Genomic DNA, 17,857 nt, shown 5'->3' on the forward strand with positions numbered 1-17,857 from the left:
AGGTGTTATCATGTAAATATGCCATAATAGTTTTTCAGCTCTCTCATTGTTATCGCTCCCTCTTCTCTACTTCCCTTGAACTGACAGGGTGAAAAAACAAGACCATGGCAGTATAGAAGGGGTCATCTGCTTTTCACCAAAAAATCTATCCTTTTGTTTTTCTGTGTAAAAATGTGGCAACCTCACCTCTCTCTCTCTCTCTCTCTCTCTCTCTCTCTCGGATGAGTGGCCAGCCCATTTAAACTGCGTGAAGGACGCGGCACGCATGAGAGGTGGCCTTGTTCTGCATGTAGCTTTTCTTTCTCTCAACCTGTTTTATTTCATTTACTCTCTCAATCTGGACCCTCTTCAACTCACTTTAAAATAAGCCTTGAACTGGTACCAAAGAACATTAATATTCGTTTCCATTCCTCCGACCTCCCTTTCTGTTCTTTTTTGACTTGGAAGAAGGGAGAAAAGACAGAAAACACTATCCATAGAGGATTATTTATCTACTTCCTTTTTTTTTTTTTTTGAGCTAATCCTATTAAAAAAACCAACAACAACATATGAATCACATTATGGACTCTGTTGAAATTTTTTTAAGAAATCAGCTTTTCATGTATCCTGCAAAAAATCTCTTTTTAAATCTCTCCCAGAAACACTCTTACAATTACTAATGTCTTTTAGTCGATCAAGGTGACCAGTTTATTAGTTGCTTTATAATGCTTTTAAAAGATGAATAAAAGAGAGATCGACTACCTACCTTCAGTTTATAGTTGACTTTTGCTGAAGGACACCATTAGCACATTTTTTCGACATTCTTATATGTGATTAGATATTTTGTTCAGTTTATAAAATGCCACACATACACACTCTCTCTCTCACAGCATCATAACTATTGAATACTTTTAACCCTTTGTTACATTACTTGTACTACAAATAAAAGTTTATTTAATTTGTAATATATATTTGCCTTTCCCTCAGGCTTTGTGCTTGCACAATGCTAAAGCTAACCTGCTATTTTTCATCTTAAATATTTTTGTACAGTGTACAACAAAGAAAGAAAGAAACATTTTTAAATACCTTATAATTTGGGTAACAGGGTCGAATAGTTAAGGATGCTGAATGCTGTCAACACTGAAAATAAATAGCTTATTTGTGCCTCTAATGCCTTAATAAAATAAAAAGCTTTATGGAATGTGCTACAGTGTGAGAAAAAAATCCATTAAAAAAAAGGAGCGATAATATCCTGGCAGAAAATGACCATTACATTTTCCATTAAATGCACAAACATTTCCTTCAAGCTCATCTTCCCAACCCCAGACTCCCCCCCCACCCCAAAAAAATAAAATAAAAATAAAAAAATACCACAAAAATGCAATGTGTAATTTAATAAACAGGTTAAAAAAATTTCAATACAGAAAATACCTTCATACACAGTACACTGGGCCATATTTTTACAGACTTTTCTTAGAGAGCAGCTTGAGCTATAGCACATGTCGGTGTGTCTTGCCATTATTGTAACAGACAGATGCACACATACACACGTCAAGGTTGAACATGTATGGGTGCAAGGAAAAATGCATGAATAGGATGTGTTTAAACACAAATTGTGGATTGCAATTCACTAAATGAGAAAAAAAGGCATTCAGGAAAATGGTTAAGGACCATTTACCAGATAATCTCAAGGAAACCACTGACATTTATATTCTCAGAAAACATTTTTTCTAAAAGTGGAAGTATGTAATTTTTAAAACACTATTCTCCTATCCCAGCTTAATATGCAGAAGCAAATATAATAAAGTAAATAATAAATAAAAATAATAAAAACATTATTTATGTGAGCATCCTGGCATAACAACATTGGCTTAAAGCAACACTATGTACCTTTTTCTTTGTTCAAAATTTGCAAAGTGTATATAATGAGCAAGTAAATACAAATATAAATTAATCTACCAAACCATCTTTTTGTCGGTACATTTATAATAAGGGATTATTTTTCATCTCCGCTGCAGAGTAACACATGCCTGTGTGAATTGCCATAGACATAAACTTGGAGAAGTAGCTCCGGTTAGAATGTTCTTCTGCGGGATGCATGCAGTTCTGTTTATTAACCGCTAGAGCGCCAACATTTACATAGTGTTGCTTTAACTAATGGAATGAGTTTGTGCGGGGCTTTTGTGAAAGACCAGTGTATGAAAGAGAGACTGCTTAGGAAACCTGTTTGAAAACACTCATGATTTTGATTCAGTTGATTTATTTTTCAATTCAGTTAATTTACACATTTCATGGATAGTCATATTGTTTAGTCATTGAATCTGTTAAATGACAGTTTTTATGAGTCATTTGATTCATTCAATGAACCAATTCATTCAGGAATGTAACAAAACTGAATGAGTCATTGAATCATTCGTTTAGCCAATTTGTTCAAAGAAATTGAATCATTCAGGAGCAAACGACTTGTGTTGTTCAGCATTGCACCCACAGTGCGGCTTTGTTTGGAAATATTTTTGCTGGTGGAGAAAAAAACAACATATTTGACAAAATGTAGGTTACTCATGATCAACTTTGTGTAGCGATGCTTAAATTAAGCCTTGGGAAGCACTGAGGCTTTCCTCTGATTGTTTCAGGGAAAGAATCAAAGCTTTGAGTGTCAAAAACAGTGCTATTTGGTAGTTAGTAAAAAATAAAGCAGCCAAAAGTCTGTGAAAGAAGTTCCTTTGGAAGAAGCACGCACCACACATTTAATAGATCGATTCATATTATGTGCACAAATAAAAGTCTGTGATTGTTTGTTTGTGTTTGTTGAATTTCTCTAAAATAAATTCATTTACCCAATAAACTGTGGCATGTAATGCCAGTACGAATACCAGTATAATGTAATAAAAGAATAATGTCAAAAGAAATTAAATACATATGGCAAATATTTTATTTTCCTGAAATAATTTGTATTCTCTATATTACTTGTTTGACTGGTTAATTAAAAATGTAAATGAGTAAGTCCGAATGAAAACTTACTTGTAAAGTATGATCTGGGGATTCAAATATTTCGCCACACAAAGTGAATCACTCATGTGGTTGAACAGAAAGTGATGCTTCATTTGTCATTGGTCAAATGATTTCTACGTTAACAACACAAGCCTTGAATCGAGGCTTCATCTGGCACGCCAAATTATTGTCGACACAAGCTCAGATGCAACGGTTCAAATGTCACATCACTACCTTTGTGTTTATTGGCATTCACTGTTTTGAAAAACAGTATCTATCACACAATCATGCTGCCTTCTTGTTACCCCAGTCATTGATGTTTACTTACTGAAAATACAGCTAAAATCAAATTCTGTGCATATGTTGTGTTACTAATGTTCTGTGACATTTAGTTAGTTGAGCATAGAGCATATAATCTGTGTTGTCATGTAGAAAAGTTGCTGTGACCCTACATAAGATAGACTAAGCTTATATAAAAATAGATGCATTTGAAATTATTAAATTTGTACTGCAGAATGGCAAACTCCCCTGACAACAGTGAACCAGTTAGTCTGAGCTGCTTTTCAGAAAATCTGTTTTTGGATTGGAAATCTGTACACTGTTGCAAGGAAATATCAGCTACCCACAGCAGCATCATACCAGTGTTAATTCTATCCATTTATAGATCATCAAAATAAATTATTTTAGATTGTAAACAGTTCACAAAGTATTCTACCTTTTATAGTTCCAGAGATCCACAGAAATGGCATCTCATAATGAAAAAAAAAAATCAAATACAAAAACAGAGAATTTCTTTAATGCTACTTTGGTAGTTGATTCTTTCAGTTAGCTTTAATCTACCTTAGCAACAAAAAGGTTTAAAAAAATAGACAAAGTTTTGAGAACAGTATATGGTCCAGAAAAGCATACTTCCATACCACTAATGTAACTGAACTGCCAAGAATTGAGTGATAAATATAGATGAAAAAGCATTCCCTTCTTAATATAGCCAGTGTGTGAACTGTGTGAAATTAGATGGCCGTGTAAATGCATTTGTGCATGTTTTAATCTACACAGTAAATTCCAACTTGCTAACCAGGAAACTGACATCAGGTCCAGCAGTCACCTAAATTACATCTATGTTTCCGTGGTGACACAACCTTTCTTGCGGTTCATTTGCACCTGTGTATTAACAAGAAGTGACTTGGCGACTGCAAATATCATGATGACACACACACACTGTGGCATTTTGTCAATGTTGTTTTTGTTCTTGTAGTTTTGCAGGCTCCCATTCTTCATATGTAGGTTACTGGATTTATGATGACAGAATGAAAATTTGTCTTTTATGATACACTTTTTTTGTCATTTTGAAGCTTGTCAGTTTCCGTTTCTTTGAACTGTCAGATGTAAAAGATACGTGAATATTTACAGTACACTCATTCAATTTTTCTCTACTTTTTCATGCACACATGTGCGCTGGCTCTCATTCAGTCTGTAAAGTTTTGTAGCGTTGCTGTTTTCCACATGCGTTTTTTGTCAATAGAAACTGATAGGTGATATTTCCTGTCCTCTGTTCTTCCCTTTTTTGTTTTAGGACTCTGGGTGACACCCATAATGAGGACATCACAAACCAGATCTTTCAAGACATTCTTCCAAGAATTTGCGAACAAAAGTATGAGATTTCAAGTCTAAACTATCTAGATTGTCTATGTCGTTGTGTCCACATTCAGTTTATAGCTCCTTTTTTTGTTATTTATTTAGGATAAGGAAACATCAGTGGCATCCTGGAACGCAGTATTTGGTGTCTTGACAGACAGATAGTTACAGAGAAAAACAAACTCTTTGGAAGATGGAGAAAGACCCTGAGGGTGCACATGCCTCATGCCACAATAAGAATAAGCATGACTTCTTACATTTTAAGAGTATTGAGCTATAAAGAAGTCATTTTATTTTGACAAGGCATCAATTTTCTTGTGGGCTAAAATTGATATTCTGGATGGCAAATCCTTTGCAAATGAATTGCTGCAGTGCATAATGCATATGAAAAAGAAGACAGATTTTTGATACATGAATAAAACTCACCCATCATGATAACAGTTTCTGACTTCTAAGTTTGTTATTTATTTTATCACTGTATATGTGCAGATATAAATCATACAGCTGTGCAATCACTTAAAGTAGTGTTGACTTACTGTATCTTTTACCATTATTCAACTTTGGGATCTCACAGAAGATGTCTCTTTACTCCCATTGGTAGTAGCTATATCACATGACTGCTCATTTGTATAAATTTCGTTTTCGAAAATTGCCAGTCACCAGTTGTTGCTGAAAACCTCTTTACAATATGTCAAGAACTGTTTGATTTGTTTTACTTTTCTTATTTTATATAAGTTATATTGCATTAACATTTAACCGTTTAGCAGACACTTTTTTCTTTTTTCAAAAAGACTTGCAAATAAGGAGAACAATAGGAGAAATCAGACCAACAAGAGAACAGCAGTATACAAGTAATGTGACTAGTCTCAGTTAGTCTAGCACAGTACACATAGCAAGGTTTTTTTTTTTTGTTTTTTTTTAAAGCTAATAGAATAGAAAAGAATAGAATAGAATAAGTAAGTGCCAGTATTAATTCATCAGGTGTGACATGGGCTATCTTCGGCTCGTTGAAGACCACTCTCGCTGCTGCAGTTTGGGTCAGTTGCAGATGCTTGATACTACAGGTACATACCAGAAGGCACACCAAGAGAGTATTACAGTAGTCCAGTCTGGAGAGAACAAGAGCTAGGACAACAAGTTGCGTGGCCTGCTCTGATAGGGCCGTTGTAGGAATATGGTCTGTGAAGCTTAAAGGAACACTCCACCGTTTTTTAAAATAGGGCTTATTCACATTATTTCCTACATTTAGATAGGTGGGCAAATGCATTTTTGCGTCAGTGCATGCATTGTTTTAGTTTGACTGGGTCGGCGTTAGCTTAGCTTAGCACAATGAATGGAATCCTTTGTTGCCAGCTAGCATGGCCTGAGTAAAAGTGATCAAAAAAATTTAAAAAACCCACCTAATTACTTCTTGTGGCCTGCGTATTCACAACGAGTACAAATAGCGATCCAGATTAACACTAGGCGATTTCCTAGGCAGATATTGACTTGGGACTATATTATGGGGAAGCACAGGCGAAGCACTGCTACTTCGGTGCAGAGATATCACGCAACACATGAAATCCCACGACTTCCGTCAACATACCGGCGTGAATAGTAGCTGCCTGGCTATTTTCCTTACAGTACACGAATGGCGATGAACATGGCTGATTTTGAGAGAGACGAAGAGGGTGACTTCTCAGACAGTCAAGAACCAGAACCATACCTATTTGAACCAGAGTTTACAGAAGACGAGCTGCGTGCTTTGGAAATAGAACGACAGGAGGAGGAGGTTGCGATCGCTCGTGATGAGAGCAAACATGAACTGGTGGTGTGAATGTGGGGGAATATGCCAATCTATGCAGACGGAAATAGAGTGTCTATGCTGTAGAGAGTGGGACATGTTTTTGCCATTGATGACCGGGCTCAACACGTCAGATCAAGATGAGCGTGCCCGAAGTTGTGTCACATCTACAGCGGATTTCACGGCGCTGATCCATTCTGCAGTACTCGATTTTTTTTCCGGTGTGACAAAGTGAACTGGAAAGAACGCCCCACCACGAATGGACCAAATGGACAGCTGTCCACAGAGTAAGTGATTATTTTAATCATGACGCATGTATAGATCGACCCATATTATAGCTGTATTCACATAGAGTTGATGTTTTCACAGGCAATATAGGTTATATAGGAAGAGAAATAAAAGACAACTTACATGTGCACTTTGTTCTTCCTGTGTTTTCAAAGTAGTCATCTGGTGCAAAATGTTCTTCGCAAACACGATACTGCTTTATTTTGTTGAGAGGCGTTGAACTACAGATCTCCAGAGCTGCTAGCCATTTATTTCTCAGTTCCACATTAGATGGAATTCTGTGAAACATTACATTCGTGTATGTCCTTTGCTTGTTCTCACAACCTTTTGCTATGCAGGTAATAACCATGTTTGCTGTAACTTCTCAAAATAAATCATCCAAAAGCGAAGACACTCGGTGCAGGTCACGCCGGTATGTTCTTCTTCTTCTGTTTTTTTTGACGCGTTGCACGCCCGCTATGTTGACGGAATTCGTGGGATTTCATGTGTTGCGTGATATCTCTGCACCGAAGTAGCAGTGCTTCGCCTGTGCTTCCCCATAATATAGTCCCAAGTCAATATCTGCCTAGGAAATCGCCTAGTGTTAATCTGGATCGCTATTTGTACTCGTTGTGAATACGCAGGCCACAAGAAGTAATTAGGTGGGTTTTTTTTTTTTTTTTTGATCACTTTTACTCAGGCCATGCTAGCTGGCAACAAAGGATTCCATTCATTGTGCTAAGCTAAGCTAACGCCGACCCAGTCAAACTAAAACAATGCATGCACTGACACAAAAATGCATTTGCCCACCTATCTAAATGTAGGAAATAATGTGAATAAGCCCTATTTCAAAAAACGGTGGAGTGTTCCTTTAACTGATCATAAAACACAACTCCAAGGTTCCTGACTGTCCTGGAAGGAGTTATGGTTAACAAACCTAGCTGTATAGAGAAGTTGTGGTGAAGTGCTGGGTTGACTGAGACCACAAGCAGTTATGTCTTAGCAAGGTTGAATTGAAGGTGATGGTTGGTGATGGTGATGGAGTTGAGTGTGATAGGTAATGCCATGTTTCTGATTGACCATAGAGCAGGGGTCACCAAACTCTGTCCTGCAGAGCCAGTGTCCTGCAGAGTTACCTCCAGCTTGCCTCATCACACCTGCCTGGACATGTCAAGTATGATCGTGATTAGCTGGTTCAGGTGTGTTTGGTTAGGGCTTCCAATGTAAAGAGCACGATTTACAAGTGTTACAGTAGAGATTTGAAAGCACATAGTGAGTACATCTGACTAAAACAATTAGTGTCTTGTTGGTGTCCTTGCTCGGTGGAGTAGCGCATATATTATACTATATTATATTATATTATATTATATTATATTATATTATATTATATTATATTATATTATATTATATTATATTATATTATATTATATTATATTATATTATATTATATTTATTGTCATTCATTGCACTTTTACAATATGGACAAGAAAACTGACATTCTTCAAAGTATCCTCTTTTTGTTTGTTTGTTTGTATACTTTATTGTCCTTTTTAAGGAAATTTGTCTTGGACTCAAGCTGCATTGATTCACAACATATACATACATACACATATACACACACAACCAATAAAAAGCTAAAATATTAACAGCAGCAACAGTCACCTCTTTCCACCATATAGACAATAAAAAATAAAAAATGGATCCGATTCAACATGACTACATTACTACATCTTGCTATTTAACATATTAATTGATACAGGAATAAATTACTTTTTGTAACGGTTGCTCTTACACAATGGGACTCTATACCATCTCCCTGATGGCAGAAGCTGATACATTGGGAATAAAACATGGCTTGAATCACTCACTATTGTCTGTGCATTTTTAAAAATCAACGATTCGTAAATTGATTGAAGTGATGAGTACTCTCTTACACCCATAACTTTCATTGCAATTTTTACGAGCAAGCTGTGATTTTAATTGGACCGAAAGATTGCCATACCAAGTTTGCATCCCATAATTCAAAAGACTACCTAAGACAGCGTAATAGAATAATTGCATAATTCTCTGATTTACACCAAACAGCCTAAGTCGTCTCAAAAAATATAAGCGTTGTTGAAATTTTGAACAAATGTAATCAATGTGGGCTTTCCAAGTAAATGAACGATCAATGACCACACCTAGATACTTATAGATATCCACCTGCTCAATGATGTTATCATAGATGATTACTGGGCTATAATCACCTAATCTTTGTGGGTCTATTATCATTTCCTTCGTTTTTGATACACGAAGGAAATGAAACGTGTCTTTTGTGTTTGTAAGAATTACAGAACCTCAGACACTTTGATCTTTGGAGACATACAATAGACACGGTGCATTAACATACAGACATCTGTTTCCACATCTCACAAAACACCTCTCACATATACACTTGTTCCCCCTAATCCCCTTCCTTCCCCTCACCCATCCTTCCCTTCACCCAGCTCACTCAGAATGGTCAATAGCAGAATATAATGTTCTACATCTTTTACTCTTAGATTCATCTTTGAGAATTTGATGTCTTGTATTGATTTGATATCTCTGAATTGACTATGTCATTGGCATAATACTTACCTGACTGACAGTGTTGGGAAGGTTACTTTGGAAATGTAATAGGTTACAGATTACAAGTTACCCTGTTTAAAATGTAATAGTAGTGTACCTTTTTCAATTACTTTATTAAAGTAATGTAACTAATTACTTTTGAGTACTTTTTGATTACTTTTCTAAATTTGTGAAAATTAAAGAATAATGAATAAAAGCATATACATCAACTCAAATACAGTTATCTAATAAGCATGTGTCGTATTCTGTGTAATAAACTCCTGAAACATTGGTGTTTTTTTAAACAGCTGTCTCTTTGTATATGATATGATGATAGTTTTCTCAAAATAAGTAAAATGCACATGAAGTGACACAGAACAGTTCTAGAAATTATGTTTATGTGCTCGTGTACTCCTATATTGAGGCGGCAGGGGTTGAAAACACTGCGAGCTTCAGTAGGCCTATGTGTAGTAAATGAAGCCATGTCTTTGCCATTAATTTACAGGAGGGGCAGACTGGGAAAAAAATTCAGACTGGAAAATTCAAACTCATACAAACAAATTCACGGACAAAACTATTTTTTGTATGGACCTGACATAAAAAAGGTTTAAATCTTTAATTTGGGGACATGCTAAATAATTAAAAGTTCTCTCCTGAACTGCACCTTCACTTCCATTTTTCTCTTCAGTCTCTTTATTTTGCCCTGTTATCCATCTCTCTCATGACTTTAATACTCAAGATTGAACAAAACTATACTTTACAATACAATACTCTACAATACTACAATATCTTTATAGAAAAATCCTAATACTGTACACGAGTCATGTTTTCCTTACAAAAATTGACCATGCTTGCTTGCTGCCAGGCCACCGGGAATTGTCCCGGTTCTCCCGGTGTCCAGTCCGCACCTGATTTCCACAGACACGCAGACATGTAGGAGTCATATATTGCATTTTTGGGGCTTAATATTCACAGACACTAGTCCATATCATGTTTTGATTCAAGTGTACTGACCTACTTTTGATTTAGTCATCCAAAATGTGGCATATTCCGTCCGCGTTAGGCATTCCGTTTTTATGACTGGATTCTACGAACCAGACTGTATTTCCGCTTCCCGGAAATTATTAGGGCGGTATGTCTCAGAATAGTCAGTGCAATTTGGGAAAGAAATCAGTTAAATCTGTATGTGGATGTGTGTAAATATTCAAATGTAATCCCCTTTGTAATCGTTAAAAATTTCATAAGTAACTGTAATTTAATTACTCATTTTTTCTTAGTAACTGTAACTAATTACAGTTACATTAACTTTGTAATTAAATTACGTAACGCCGTTACATGTAACTAGTTACTCCCCAACACTGCTGACTGATAATGAATTGTTACATTTGGTTTATTCTGACTTAATAATTTTCTCAAGTAGATTACAAATCTGCATCCAAGGTTAAGTGCATACTATATCTCAGGTTAGATGGAGCATGGGGCACATCAGGTGAGATTTTTTAACTATCGGGGGCTAGATAAACATATTTCATATTACTGGCATAACCACTGAATATTGTCTCAACTTTAGTTAAAGAGTTAGTTCACCGAAAAAGGAAAATTATTTCATTAATAACTCACCCTCATGTCGTTCCAAACCCGTAAGACCTCCGTTCATCTTCGGAACACAGTTTAAGATATTTTAGATTTAGTCCGAGAGCTTTCTGTCCCTCCATTGAAACTGTGTGTATGGTATACTGTCCATGTCCAGAAAGGTAAGAAAAACATCATCAAAGTAGTCCATGTGACATCAGAGGGTCAGTCAGAATTTTTTGAAGCATCGAAAATACATTTTGGTCCAAAAATATCCAAAACTACGACTTTATTCAGCATTGTCTTCTCTTCCATGTCTGTTTTGAGTGCGTTCAAAACACTGAACTGAATCGTTTGAAACGGTTCGCGTCTCCAATAAGCATTAATCCACAAATCACTTAAGCTGTTAACTTTTTTAACATGGCTGACACTCCCTCTGAGTTAAAACCAGTATCCCGGAGTAATTCATGTACTCAAACAGTACACTGACTGAACTGCTGTGAAGAGAGAACTGAAGATGAACACCGAGCCGAGCCAGATAACGAACGAAAAATTGACTTGTTCTCAAGTCAAGAACCATTTTTGTCGGACGCGTCCGATTCGAGAACCGAGGAGCTGATGATAACTGTGCATGTGTGATTCAGCATGAAGCAGACTGCTGTATTGTGTTATATAACAGTGGCTCAGACAATAAGTGAATTTGATTTAACTCTTGGATAACTTCTTGCGTAGAACTATCAGAAATATGCAAAATTGTTTGCGTTTTTAGGAAAAGTGATGCCAAATTGTGTTCCAACTTTCATTTTGTGTCATCCAGATTGCCCTGTTCTTCTGTCACATTACATTCATCTTCACTGCCTGAGCTGTCAACAGGTGGACAAGCTGCATCTTCTTCTGAGTAACTATGTTGAGAACTTAACACAAACCCCAGTTTAAAATCTTCATAGCAGTGGTGCTCGTGTGCCTTACTTTTATGCGCATTAAACGTGGAGTACACATTCATCTCAAATGAACAGTCTTTGAAAGGACACTGAACTTTCTCGTTATTCTTTAAATGAGTACGCAAATGGTCAAAATAATCTGACTTGCTACATGGCTCAGTTAAGTCACAAACATGGAACTTGTCACAAACTACAGCATGACCAGAGCTACTTGACTCTGCAATTCTATGCTGGGAATGGATTTTTGATAAATGCACTTTTAATGCATTGAATGACTTAAAAGTACATGGACACTCAGTATGAAGACATGGTAATGGAACAATTGATGAATATGTTCCATGGCTTATGCAGTAGTGCTTATGAAGTGGTGCCCTCTTTCTGATGTGTAAGTGCAGAACTTACATTTCCACTGCATAGCAGCTCTGGTATTCTAAAAAAGAAAGAAAAAAAGGTCAATCAAAAGTTAATGAACAAAAAACAGTCAGATACATAGACCAGTGTTTCTTTTTTTTTTTTTTTATTGTGGGACACATGCAAAGCAGGTGGCCAGTGAGTTAAATGGAAACATAACATTTATAAAGGTATTATTTAAAAAATAAGACTGTTAAAGTTTACGTGCCAACTTATATTTAAATTAGTTGCAACGTTGTTAATACTCTGCTTGAGGAGGTGTGGTGAAGGGTTATGCTAAAGACTTAACGTTAATTGAAAAACACCTCACAATGGTCTTCTTTTTGTGCTGCCTGCATATTGCCATTATTATAATAAGCACACATTCGTAACAACCGACTTGATTAGAGTTCATCACTCGTCGTCTTGTGCTTTTTTAATGCATCGTGTCAAGTTATTTTAAAATAACTGGTCTGAAGATGTACTAGTCTTTTCCATCCATTTGTACTCTAGCCGGATTGCACGCGAATGTTAATGCAGCAATGTGTCTCTGAGCTGCCTCGTTTGAAAGTGGCGCGTAACGTTATATGCTGAGCGCCATCAAAACCCATTCTGTAACAATCACAACATTAAAAACGAAGCCCCAACGTGACACGTTTTGTAGAATTGTCACTGAATTTCGAATTCTGTAAACATTCGCGTTCGCTTAATCATGAGTCATGACCAATCGTCAGTTCAAATTAACGTTACTCAATTACTGTAAAACTCCTTCCCATCACACAAATTAACGAATTAATACTAAGTAATAGGCAGCCAGACAGCTGGTTTTACAGATATAAAGCAGATAATAACTAATTGGAGTAGAAATTGCTTCAGATAATGAGCAGTGGTCTAAACGTGTTTGTGCAAGTTCTTAACATTGGCTAATAAATTCCATAAAACAGGATGCAACTAACAATGCGCAGATGTAACAATTATTAAGATTAGCAAAAAAAAAAAAAAATCTGAAAATGAAGTTTAAAGGAAAAGATTTTACCTTAATCTTAAGTAGTTCGTCTCAAGTCTTCAATGTGCTCCTGTGCTGTGTGAGGGGGAGGGGAAATTGTGGTCCAGTACGCATGCGTAACAGCACGTCTTAGACATTTTGAGTAATTTTACTTAAATTACATTAGTTATGTGAGCTAAATGTTCTAATATTTCCGCAACAATAATATTTTTTTAATAAAGTCAACATTTTGGTTAAAATCAAGTAAACATACTAGTGTTTTTATAGTAAGGAATACTATTTGCATTTATAGTGCACATTACAAAAGTTAACATCTTAAGTCATTTGTGGATTAATGCTTATTGGAGACGCGAACTGTTTCAAACGATTCAGTTCGATTTGGTGAACTGGTTCAAGAAGATCCGGTTACATTGAGTGATTCGTTCCTGAACCGGATATCACTACACTGCAGTGAACGCGCTCACAACAGACCCAGAAGAGAAGACAATGCTAAATAAAGTCGTAGTTTTGGCTATTTTTGGACCAAATTGTATTTTCGATTCTTCAACAAATCCTAACTGACCCTCTGATGTCACATGGACTACTTTGATGATGTTTTTATTACCTTTCTGGACATGGACAGTAAACTGTGCATAATTTTTTTAATGGAGGGACAGAAAGCTCTCGGACTAAATCTAAAATATCTTAAACTGTGTTCTGAAGATGAACGGAGGTCTTATGGGTTTGGAACGACATGAGGGTGAGTTATTAATGACATAATTTTCATTTTTGGTGAACTATCCCTTTAAGTGGTATGTAGTTATATTACTATTGGGGGCTAGGTATATGGTACTAGCATAACCGCTGATAATTGATTTGAGCTTTAACTATGTTGTACATGGGTAACTATAATTTAACTGTAGGGGAATAAACAGATCTACCATTTAAAGAATGGTAAGCATGGGCGACCTATTAAATAGTATTAGTCATAACCTCTGACTAATGATCAGACTGGCAAGTTTGTGATCATGGAGCACACGTAGAATGGCCAGCGTGAGGCAACCTGTGCGACATAGATTCCTAATGAACGAGTAAATATAAATTAAAGAGTAAACTAGAATAATAAAATGTCATAAAAATTTTAATAATTAGAGACAGTCAAGCAACCAGTTTAGAATTAGAGTCAGATCAGAATTGAACTGAATAACTTTGCGTGCTGAAAAGACTGAACACACAATAAACCTTCAGCCAGCACTGGATACCTTCCTTGGATCGAGTGCTTGGACCTTACATTTTCCACAAAATAAAGAAAGTCACAGAGGTTTGAAACAACATCAGTGTGAGCACATGATGACAGAATGACAGCTCAGGACAGAAATGCTGCGTTTCCATTGAAATTACCCAGAACAATTGTACCAGGAATGTTTTTCCCCAGGAACTATTTTCCCCCCAGACCTGTTGCTTTCTGTGACATGAAATACCACTGCGTCATTTCGTTTTTCATTTAAACATAATTATAGCCGCAGAAATCTTATTTGTTCAGGGAAATGTTTATATACAGCCATTATAATGAAACGAAACATTATATAAATTTCCTCTTAAATATATATATATATATATATATATATATATATATATATATATATATATATATATTGTGACACGTGTCCCGAGCTCTCATCAGTGTCGCCCTGGAAACCGAGCAGTCACACCTGCTCCTGCTCGTCACGGGCTGAACGGCCACACCTGCGCCCCATCAAGAGCTGCCTACTTAAGCACAGCAAACGAACACAGAGGTGAGAGATGTCTCCACGAGACTCGGCTAATCCCAACTATCTGTCTTGCTTACAGAGAGCAGTGTGTGACCGCCAGCCCCACCGCACACGGGAGAGCACAACGGACCCAGACTGCCACAGCACACAGATCCGAAGAGGAAGCCGAGCACCCTGCACCAAACCACCTCACTCCACCACCTTCGGGCCCACTCGCTGTCAATAAAATCCACCCTTCGGGGAACACACCTGCAGCTACTCGTCATGTCCTTCTTCACCCCACCACACTGGTGGAGAATGCAGGCAGGACAGTGAAGAAGACACCGACAACCCCTTCCCACGCGGTGTTTCCCCAGTTGGACTGATTTGGTTGTTTTTTGTGGTTTTTCTTTTGCCCCACGCCCTGTTGGCTCACGTGTCTTCTCTGGTTTCCCCAGGTGGCGCTACTCCCCCGGCGATGGAAGAAATCTTGAAGCACCTCACCGAGGTGAGCATCCGCCAGCAAAAAATTATGGAGCACATGGCCTCCCGGCAAGGGGAAACCGAACGGGAACTCGCCGCGCTCCGTATGGCTGCCGGCGCACGTACTCCGCTGCCTGACCCCCGTGTCCAGGCCACACAGCTGCTGCCGAGGATGACATCCCACGATGATGTTACCACTTAACTGCAGATGTTTGAGACCGTGGCCACCCGGGAGGCATGGCCCAAGGAGGAGTGGGCCCGGATCATCGCCCCGGTGCTGACGGGAGAGGCACAACAGGCTTACTTCATGCTTCCCCCAGCGCTCAACGAGTCTTATGAGGAGTTGAAAAAGGAAATCCTGGGCCGGATGCGGCTCTCACCGATCAGTGCTGCCCAGCTCTTCAATGAATGGGCCTTCGATCCACTGCAGCCGGCCCGAGCTCAAGCGGCCAACCTCTCCTGTCTCGCGCAGCACTGGTTACTGGCCGGGGGTCCCGTGCTGCTGGCCTCGGACAGCCCCAGAGATGGTGAGTCACCCCTCCTACTCCTAACCTCTACTATGATCTGTACCAACAGGTGACGGGGGGCTGGAGGGGTCTCCAAAGAGCAGCACACGGACGACCGATTAAAACACTGCTGGGGCCAAGTAAGAGTGGTGGACGGGAGAGAAATCCAACTGGCACCCCTCACTTCATAGTGAAAAATGGCCTGACAGGAATGGTGATGGAGATAGCCCACGCACACCCTATGGCAGGACACCTAGGAGTCCAGAACGGCATCCAGCGCCTCCGTAACCGGAGGCCGAAGTCCGGCGGTTCTGCCAAGCCTGCCCAACCTGCCAGCGGACCTCACCACAGACCCCTCCCCCCAGCCCGCTGATACCGCTGCCCATCATTGAGGTGCCCTTCGAGCGGATCGGGATGGACTTAGTGGGGCCGCTGCTGAACTCTCAACTCTCCGCCGCCCAGAAGACCGAGCTGCAGCACCTGGTCAGTCAGTTTCCGGATGTGTTCTCCCCCCATCCTGGGCGAACCCAGGTCTTGGAACACGACGTCCGCACGCCACCGGAACCATCGTCCGGGAGCGGCCCTACTGTGTCCCGGAGGCTCGGAGACACGCCATCGAGGAGGAGATACAGGAGATGCTGAGGTTAGGGGTAATTGAACCATCTCGCAGACCATGGTCCAGCCCCATCGTCATGGTTCCAAAGCCCGACGGCACCCTCCGCTTCTGTAACGACTTCCGCCGCCTCAACGAAGTCTCCGAGTTCGACTGCTACCCCATGCCCTGCGTCGATGAGTTGTTGGACCGTCTGGGAAGGGCCCGGTTTATATCAACCCTCGACCTCACTAAGGGCTACTGGCAAGTCCCTCTGTCGGAACAGGCCAAGCCGAAGACTGCCTTCTCGACCCCAAATGGACACTGGCAATACCGGGTCCTTGCCTTTGGCCTCCACGGAGCACCGGCCACCTTCCAGAAGCTGATGGACGTCCTCCTCCGGCCGCACCAGGCCTACGCGGCGGCCTACATCGACGTCGTCATACACTCTGAGACTTGGGAGGGCCACCTGGAGCGGCTGCGGAGGGTGCTATCGGAACTGCGCCGGGCTGGCCTGACCGCCAACCCCCAGAAATGTCACTTGGCCCTCTCTGAAGCTAAGTACCTGGGGTACCAGGTGGGTCGCAGCCTAATTAGACCTCAAGAGAAGGTGGCAGCAATCCTCTCACGCTTGGGGGGGGGGGAGTGTGACACGTGTCCCGAGCTCTCATCAGCGTCGCCCTGGAAACCGAGCAGTCACACCTGCTCCTGCTCGTCACGGGCTGAGCGGCCACACCTGCGCCCCATCAAGAGCTGCCTACTTAAGCACAGCAAACGAACACAGAGGTGAGAGATGTCTCCACGAGACTCGGCTAATCCCAACTATCCGTCTTGCTTACAGAGAGCAGTGTGTGACTGCCAGCCCCACCGCACACGGGAGAGCACAATGGACCCACACCGCCACAGCACACAGATCCGAAGAGGAAGCCGAGCACCCTGCACCAAACCACCTCACGCCACCGCCTTCGGGCCCACTCGCTGTCAATAAAAATCCACCCTTCGGGGAACACACCTGTACCTACTCGTGTCCTTCTTCACCCCGCCACAATATATATATATATATATATATATATATATAAATTGAATACAGATGAAAAATTACCTGTTATTTTATGTTTAACCACTAAAGAGACATCAGAGCCAGCTGCAAATGTCAGAAGGACTAGCCGAGTTAAGACTGCTCTATAGGTGGATACTCCTGCTAATCGAGTGGAGCTGACTGTCTCTGAAATCGTCTTTGTTAACCAATTAACATGTTTAGTGCCCGAGTCCCGCCCCCTAGAAAGTTCCGGAACCTTGAAAAAGTACTACCTCGCCAGCAGGGACTTTCTGAGGGGCATTTTTTTTTTTTACCCAGAACTTTATTTAGATCCTGGCTCTTATGGTGGAAACACAC

Source organism: Carassius carassius, chromosome 6 (genome assembly GCF_963082965.1).
Source record: "Carassius carassius chromosome 6, fCarCar2.1, whole genome shotgun sequence".
In the NCBI taxonomy this organism is placed as follows: Eukaryota; Metazoa; Chordata; class Actinopteri; order Cypriniformes; family Cyprinidae; genus Carassius; species Carassius carassius.